This window comes from Apostichopus japonicus, chromosome 12 (assembly GCF_037975245.1).
Source record: "Apostichopus japonicus isolate 1M-3 chromosome 12, ASM3797524v1, whole genome shotgun sequence".
Classification (NCBI taxonomy): domain Eukaryota; kingdom Metazoa; phylum Echinodermata; class Holothuroidea; order Aspidochirotida; family Stichopodidae; genus Apostichopus; species Apostichopus japonicus.
Window position 1 is genome coordinate 30,771,697 of NC_092572.1, and position 8,716 is coordinate 30,780,412.

An 8,716-nucleotide genomic window follows, 5' to 3' on the forward strand; every position below is an offset into this window, starting at 1 on the left:
ACCGCATAATCGATTAATCGGTATCGCACGTTCGATTAATTGGTATCAAACATTCGATTGATCGGTGGCGCACAATCGATTTATCGGTACCGCAATATCGATTAATCGGTCTCGCACATTCGTTTTATCGGAACCGCACATTCGATTTATCGGTACCGCACATTTGATTTATCGGTACTGCACATTCAATTTATCGCTATCGCAATTCGATTAATCGGTATCGCACATTTGTTTTTTCGGTACCACACATTCTACATATCGGTAACGCATAATTGATTTATCGGTCCCGCACCATCGATTTATTGGTACCGCACATTCTATTAATCGGTATCGCATATCCTTTTAATATGTATCGTAAATTCGATTGATCGGTACCGCAAGTTCGATATATTGGTCCCTCAAAATCGATTTATCGGTATCGCACATTCGATTAATCGGTATCGCACATTCGATTTATCGGTAACGCACATTTAATTTATTCGTATCGCACATGCGATTTATCGGTTCCGCAAATTCGATTTATCGATCCTGCACAATCGAATTATCGGTACCACACAATCGATTTATCGGTACCGCACATTCGATTTATCAGTACCGCACATTCGATTTATCGGTATCGTAAAATCGACTTATCGGTATCGCACATTCGATTTATCGGTATCGCACATGCGACTTATCGGTAGCGCACATTCGATTTATCGGTACATCACATTCGAATAATGGGTATCGCACATTCGAAATATTGGTATCGCATAATCGATTTATCGGTACCGCACATTCGATTTATCGGTACCGCACAATTGATTTATCGGTACCGCGCAATCGATTTATCGGTTCCGTACATTCAATTTATCGGTATCGTAAATTCAATTTATCGGTACCGCATATTCGAATGATCGGTATCGCTCATTCTATTTATCGGTAACGCAAATTCGATTTATTCGTATCGCACATCCGATCTATCGGTACCGCACATTCGATTTATCGGTAACGCACATTCGAATTATTCGTATCGCACATCCGCTCTATCGGTGCCGCACATTCGATTTATCGGTACCGCACATTCGATTCATCGGTACCGCACATTCGATTTATCGGTATCGTAAACTCGACTTATCGGTATCGCACATTCGATTGATCGGTATCGCACATTCGACTTATCGGTAGCGCACATTCGATTTATCGGTAGCGCACATTCGAATAATTTGTATCGCACATTCGAAATATTGGTATCGCATAATCGATTTATCGGTACCGCACATTCGATTTATCGGTACCGCACAATCGATTTATCGGTACCGCGTATTCGATTGATCAGTACCACAAATTCGATTTATCGGTATCGCATATTCGATTAATCGGTATTGGACGTTTGATTTATCGGTACCGATCATTCGATTTGTCGGTACCGTACAATCGATTTATCCTTACCGTACATTCGATTTATCGGTAGTCTAAATTCGATTTATCGGTGTCGAATATTCTATTAATCGGTATCGCACATTCCATTTATCGGTATCGTAGATTCGATTTATCGGTATCGCACATTCGAATTATCGGTACCGCACATACGATTTACCGATATCGCAAATTCGATTTATTGGTACCGCACAATCGATTTATCGGTACCGCAATATCGATTAATCGGTCTCGCACATTCGATTTATCGGTACCGCACAATCGATTTATCGGTACCGTACATTCGATTTATCGGTAGTCTAAATTCGATTTATCGGTGTCGAATATTCTATTAATCGGTATCGCACATTCGATTTATCGGTACCGTACATTCCATTTATCGGTATCGTAGATTCGATTTATCGGTATCGCACATTCGAATTATCGGTACCGCACATACGATTTACCGATATCGCAAATTCGATTTATTGGTACCGCACAATCGATTTATCGGTACCGCAATATCGATTAATCGGTCTCGCACATTCGATTTATCGGTACCGCACAATCGATTTATCGGTACCGCACATTCTATTTATCGGTCCCGCACAATCGATTTATCGATACCGCACATACGATTTATCTGTATCGCACAATCGATTTATCGGTACAGCACTTTCGATGTATCGGTACCACACATTCTATTAATCGGTATCGCACGTTCGATTTATTGGTACCGCACTTTTGATTTATCGGTACCGCACAATCGATATATCGTTACCGTACATTTGATTTATCGGTATCGTAAATTCGATTTATCGGTACCGCATAATCGATTTATCGGTACCGCACATTCTATTTATCGGTACCGCACATTCGATTAATCGGTATCGCACGTTCGATTAATCGGTATCAAACATTCGATTGATCGGTGGCGCACAATCGATTTATCGGTACCGCAATATCGATTAATCGGTCTCGCACATTCGATTTATCGGAACCGCACATTCGATTTATCGGTACCGCACATTTGATTTATCGGTTCTGCACATTCAATTTATCGCTATCGCAATTCGATTAATCGGAATCGCACATTTGTTTTTTCGGTACCACACTTTCGACATATCGGTAACGCATAATTGATTTATCGGTCCCGCACAATCGATTTATCGGTACCGCACATTCTATTAATCGGTATCGCATATCCTTTTCATACACTCTTAAAATTGTTGGGCAAATTATTGCCCAACCTGGGCAAGTATTTACACAACCGTTGGGTCCGTATGCCTCCTGGTTGATATTGGGCAAAAAAGTGCCCAACTAAGTTGGTTAATGATTTTGCCCAGCAAACGGTTAAATAAATACCCAACACCTTTGCCCAACACTTTTGCCCAACGCCTTTACCCAACAATGTTGGTCAGCGATTTGCCCAATGGTTGTGTAAAACCTTTTACCAATGGATTTTTCTTTACCCAATGATTCTTGCCCAACAGCTAGTTAAAAATAATAGTGGTTGGTTAACTAATACAATACCAACATTGGATTGTAACATTTTTCATACAACTGGGTTTATTTAATATATAGGTTATAAAGCTTAAACAGAGAATGATAAAGAACAAACAGGTAATACATGTTTTTCATACTTTTATTAGCCGACTTCAGATTGTTCCTCCAGTATGAATTCTCACAGCATTCAGTGCTTGACTTCTATTTACCTAATTAAATGATCTGTGACTTCCATCCAAAGCAATAATTTCATAAACTCACAATGGGGATAAACACATATCAACAATATTAAAGCTGAAAATATTAGCTATCCATATTTTGCCATTGTTTACTATATTCAGTTCTTGAAATGTGTTGACCACAGAAGACCTCCTGTATGTTGACATCAACTACACAAGGAACCGGTGCAACACACAATCATGTACAGCTTAATGTTGGTCTCTTTCAAGCAACTCTGGTCTTAATAAGTGAATATAATACCTGATAATTTCCAACATATAGTCAATTGAAGCTAACCATTTTATGTTTTAAACAAGGACACACAAACCGAAAAATATTGATACACCATTGTATCTGCAATTGCTTTAACAAGGAGCCAAGGCATATTTTGCTAACATTTTGATTGTGCTTAGATGATTGATGAACTGTAAAATTTAAACATCTTTTCAAACAAAAGCCAATTGGCTACACATCCCACATTGATTCTACATACTAGAAATAAAAGCAGCTTCAAGATCACAATTATAAGTGATCATAGGGACACTGCTGGCACCTGATCTGTTAAACACACAAAATCAAATGTTTGTTTGATATACCAACCCTGCCTCAACCTTTCACAACTGTATACAATAACAAATCTACCCCCACCCCCCCCCCCCCAAAAAATACAAATTTTTTGTAAGTACAGTTACTATTTCCCTTTAATATGTAAATATATATGAAACAAAAGCAACCTTAAAATGTAAACATGTCAGGTTAATACTGAGAAACCGTTTGAAAAGTTTGTTGCAAGACACTTTGACCCTTAAACACTTCTGTTTGCTACGAAAGCTCCAAAGGCACTCAGTGAACGACTTTTGATAAAACTAAGTTCATATACGTCAGCATGGAAAAACTCCCAAACCCCCTTACATTGAGTTTGGAAGTTAATGTCCAACACATAATGACTTTAAAACAAATAGTCTACTGCCGTTAGGAGTGAGGACTGCATTATTGGATGTCTCTCAATTATCACAAAAAAATGCTGAGGGGAACCTTTGCTCTCTCCTAAGCACAGAATGAATGGCTGTGGTCGCTCATCCTTCGATATTGTCTTGCAGTAGTCCTCTAACACTTGTCACCGACTGCAAATTAAAGAAAATAAACTCCTCGAGTTGCAAATAAAATGTAACAAAAACAGGTGGATAGACAGAGTTTTAAGACTTTCTGCACAATGCTATGATACTGTGAAACAGTATAATTAAAAGAAAAAACAGGTCAGGAAAGTCAACATAGTTATCTTGACAAGGTTTTCAAAGTGTAACGCCCACCCCATTAATGTCAAATGACCTTTCCCTTGCACTATCAAGTACCGGATCACTTCATTATTATGACCAGGGTTTACATACTGACGATGAAATTTATTGAACCTTCCCCCATTTCATCACTAGTGTAATTAAAAAAAATTGCCCTGGTGGCTTCGAATGACCCCTGACCTCTACTATAATCAATGGGATTCATGTACTCATGTTGGCAAACCTATATGCATCACATATGAGATTCATCTAACTTTCACTCTTTAAGTTAGCATATTTACAAGGTTTTAAGTGTTTGGCCCTTGTTAACCTCAAATGACCTTTGACCACTAGCACAATAAGTAGCATTCTTCTGCTCACTATACACAACAACACACCAAGTTTATGAGGTTAAACAAACTTTCAGCTGAGCTGGTATGAACCAAAAGGTGTACCACCAAAAGAATACCAAAAAAAAATATATATAATTAATGATTTTGCTTACTGGCTGATCGTCTATGAATGCTTGAAGGCAACTAGTCACCGTAGTAGATCCGCTTTTCTTTGCCCGTCCTCGAAAAAGCAATGGCAACAGAAAGAAAGCTAAGTTCTTCTTTTCATCTGTAAAAGAGATTAAGGTAAGAAATGAGAATGCTTGCAGGTATAAACGACAAAAACATTAATAAGGCACACTATAGTCTGACCATATAAAACTTCAAGGACTGAGGATAAAATTCAAGGGATCTACACCGCCCTAAATGTGCTCCACAACTTTATGCTCATACACATTAATAACAGCAACATGAAAGTTAATGTGGCATGTGTACTCATAGGGGACCTACACATTTGTATTAGAAGACTTAATTACCTACCCTACACACTAATTTCAAGCCAAATTTTATAAGATTTTTGAAGGAAAAAAATGAAAAAGCCCATGGTATATGCTAACCTTTCATTGACACAGTCGTACTAAAATCTGAATACAATTGTCCAAAGATTTTTGGAAAAATCAACTTCTAGACGTTTTAACATGTTTAATCTTCCTGCTCATAAAACATCTTGAGAAGAGTACACAACACAACAAGCTAATTTCTTTTCCTCAACATTGGAAAAGTATACACATAAGGAATCCATCTCATTGGCCATTTTCAAGTTTGTGCTTATCGACAGTAGAATTAATCCAAATATTATATTCAATTGAGCATTAATGAGTAAACAAGGCTAATAATGAGGTTTTCAGTCATTACTCCTGCTGACAAAAAAAAACATTTCACTTGTTGAGAAATCAACAGGAATTATTCAAACCCTATGTGGAACCTACAAACTTTACTGATACATGTCCAAGTGACTGTCATTGAGTTAATATTATAACAGGGCTGGGTCTCACTTCAACCACACACAAACCCGAACGCGACTACAAATAAAATAGTAGCCAATTAATCATATTGAGTGCAATGTTTGGAGAAAGTTTGCAGAAAGGTTCAGAAGCCACCATTTGACATTAACCAGCTGATTTGGTCCTTTCAGATCAGTTGATTTTGATAGATTTTTAAAAAGTAACAAACCACCAAAAACATATTTTGAAGGTTAATCCAAATATTGACCCATCTTTACAGACATACTGGAAAGAGAAACTATATTGTCATGGCATAAGCTCTGAATGAAGCTAGCTATGAATTCACAGGCCATGACTATACAATAAATTTGGCTTACCATCAGTCAGTGCATCCAACGTCTTCTCTAAATGCAAAAAGTTCGGCCAGTTTGGGATGATCGCCTGTATAGCACAAAATGTCCATTGTCAAATATCCCACTCTGTTGTATAATTTGTTGGCAGTTGGTTTTTGTAGTAATTCGAAGTCCTGTTCTACCTGTAGGAAAGAGAAAAATATGCAAACAGCATTATAGGCCTATAACATTACTAGCGCTGATGTTCTATGCTATACTAATATTATTATAGCCTAGAACTCATTAAATGCCAGGCCTAACTTAGGCTACTTTGAAAAACCCTCGAAGTTCGGACACCCCTATATATAACGAATGCATAATTTCACCATGGCACAAATACAATAGGATCAATTTGACGAAACCTATGAAGCGACTTTTTTTCTAACGAGAATGTTTCTTCTGCCATCGATAGTATCATTTTAAAAGAAGTGTGAACAGATACAATTCTGGAGCATTTTAGTGCTAAAGTGTTCGAACTTCGAAGGGTCCATTATTATACTACTGTATGTACGTACTACTTACATTAACAACGTACGTGTAAGTCTAACATTAGGCCTAAGTTATGACAGGCTAGGTCTAACGTTAAGCTAATAAGGGTTCATGTGGTCATTTGCCGTATAAAACTTAAAAGAAAAAAAGGGAATACAATTTATGATTTACAACGAAAATGTGCTACAATGAAACCTAGCCAAGATATAGGCTAGAGAGACCTGGTGCATACGCAAAGCTTACCGTAAGTTGACAAGGATCTGCATTACACAGACGTTTGCAACGTTAATACAATGTGAGTAACTTAGGCCTAGTTACACACTTGCGGGCGCGCCTGTGGCGCCTGTCAATCGCTTCACTACAAGCTAGCCTAACGTAATAATACAACTATGCTGGAAATACAATTAGTAGTAGTAGCCTTTACGTATGCCTGGTATAGCCTACATGTAGCACCGAGAGAACGAACGATCATTCGATACCACTGATATGTAGAGATCGCAGTGTTCGATGCACACACCAAGCAGAGGATTGTTTTTCTTTACGCTCACCTTCAAATGTAGCACATAACTCTGGCATTTCCCACCTCGATCTTGAGTCCTGCGCTAACAACTTCGTCAGCCATTGTGTAAGTTATAACACGTTCACTATATACGATCTACTCATGATGCATCATGATCACATCGCGCAGAGTACCAGTATAGTATGGCGCAAAAATGCTGGTTTTTGCACAACATTGGGCAAATCAAGCTTGTTTGCCCAACAGAAAGTAACAATAAACTACATCTTAATTTTTGCACAACAAAGTTTACCCATATCAGTTGTGTAATTTCTTTTACTCAGTTGTTGGTTAATATTTACTCATATTGGGCAATGCTTTGTTTGCCCAACCAGTTTTGCCCAACAGTTTTTAGAGTGTAGGTATCGTAAATTCGATTGATCGGTACCGCAAATTCGATTAATAGGTTCCGCACAATCGATTTATCGGTAACGCACATTTCATTTATTCGTATCGCCCATCCGATTTATCGGTTCCGCACTTTTGATATATCGGTACCGCACAATCGATTTATCGTTACCGTACATTCGATTTATCGGTATTGTAAATTTGATTTATCGGTCCCGCACATTCGATTTATCGGTATCGTAAAATCGACTTATCGGTATCGCACATTCGATTTATCGGCATGGGCGGCGATCCGTACTTCCGAGTGGGGGGATATGACCTTGTTCACTATCTAAGCGTAGCGCCACCATGAGTTGGCGCGAAGCGTACAAGAAAATTTGGGGATTTACAAACCCTCTAGATGGCCGGAAACGGCACTTGCCGAGGTTTCCAAGCGGCATATACCCAACTTTAAAATAGGGATATCATGTCCGAAATATCTCATAATCAGGATCCAAAATATTTTTTTTTTTTAATTTTGGGTGTTATTTTGGGAAAATTGCACCTGTCAATCTTGTTTCAGGCGCTACGTTAGAATGTTCGAGAGCTCTTTATATTATTCGATGAAGAAAATGGCCTCATGCAGGCTATTTTAGGCCTATACACATGCAATACACAATTACACATAGTTACATTCCTAGGTACCGATTGCTAGGGCATCCAGGTGAAACGGGGCGTCGGAAGCTATTTGGGATTGGTACGGAAGATCAGAGTTTGGCCATCTACCATAATTATCGGGGGGGGGGGGACGTTTGGAAGGTCAAACTACGCAACGCGCCCCCATTGGTTGGCGCGTAGCGTAATGGAGAAAATTTTGATAAAATGCCTCCCAGATTGCAGGAAATGGCACTTCCCGAGCTTTTCTTCTGTGCATTCTCCCTTGTCTGTTTTTGTACCCGATTAATCTTTTGAAACACATTTTGAAGTATGTTTCACTTGGTTCTTTATTTTTTGCCTTTTTTTCTTCTTAGTGCTACTTTTTTTCTACTTTTTTTTTGCGCCGTGAATATTGGTCCGGCGAACTGCTCCGACGCCCCTAATTAAGCATTACCCTGGTAACATGAGATTCTCAGCTGTTCGAGGGAACATGTACGTGTGTAGGCCTACTATAGGGCCTACATGAATACTATGAGGGTGCATATATGTACTATATCAATAC

General features: G+C 38.6%; 1 long non-coding RNA gene across 4 annotated transcripts; it reads right to left on the bottom strand.

Moving 5' to 3' along the window:
• Positions 1-3,985: 3,985 nt before the first annotated feature.
• LOC139977397 (uncharacterized) lies at positions 3,986-7,258 on the bottom strand. Of its 4 annotated transcripts, none has more exons than XR_011796526.1 (4): positions 7,163-7,258; positions 6,111-6,268; positions 4,903-5,018; positions 3,986-4,247 (listed from the first exon to the last, which is right to left on the bottom strand). It is a non-coding gene; the product is annotated as an uncharacterized lncRNA (long non-coding RNA). The 4 variants fall into 4 exon arrangements; XR_011796525.1 differs by having other exon boundaries at positions 7,059-7,206; XR_011796527.1 differs by lacking the exon at positions 7,163-7,258 and adding an exon at positions 7,094-7,110.
• Between the last annotated feature and the right edge of the window lie 1,458 nt (positions 7,259-8,716).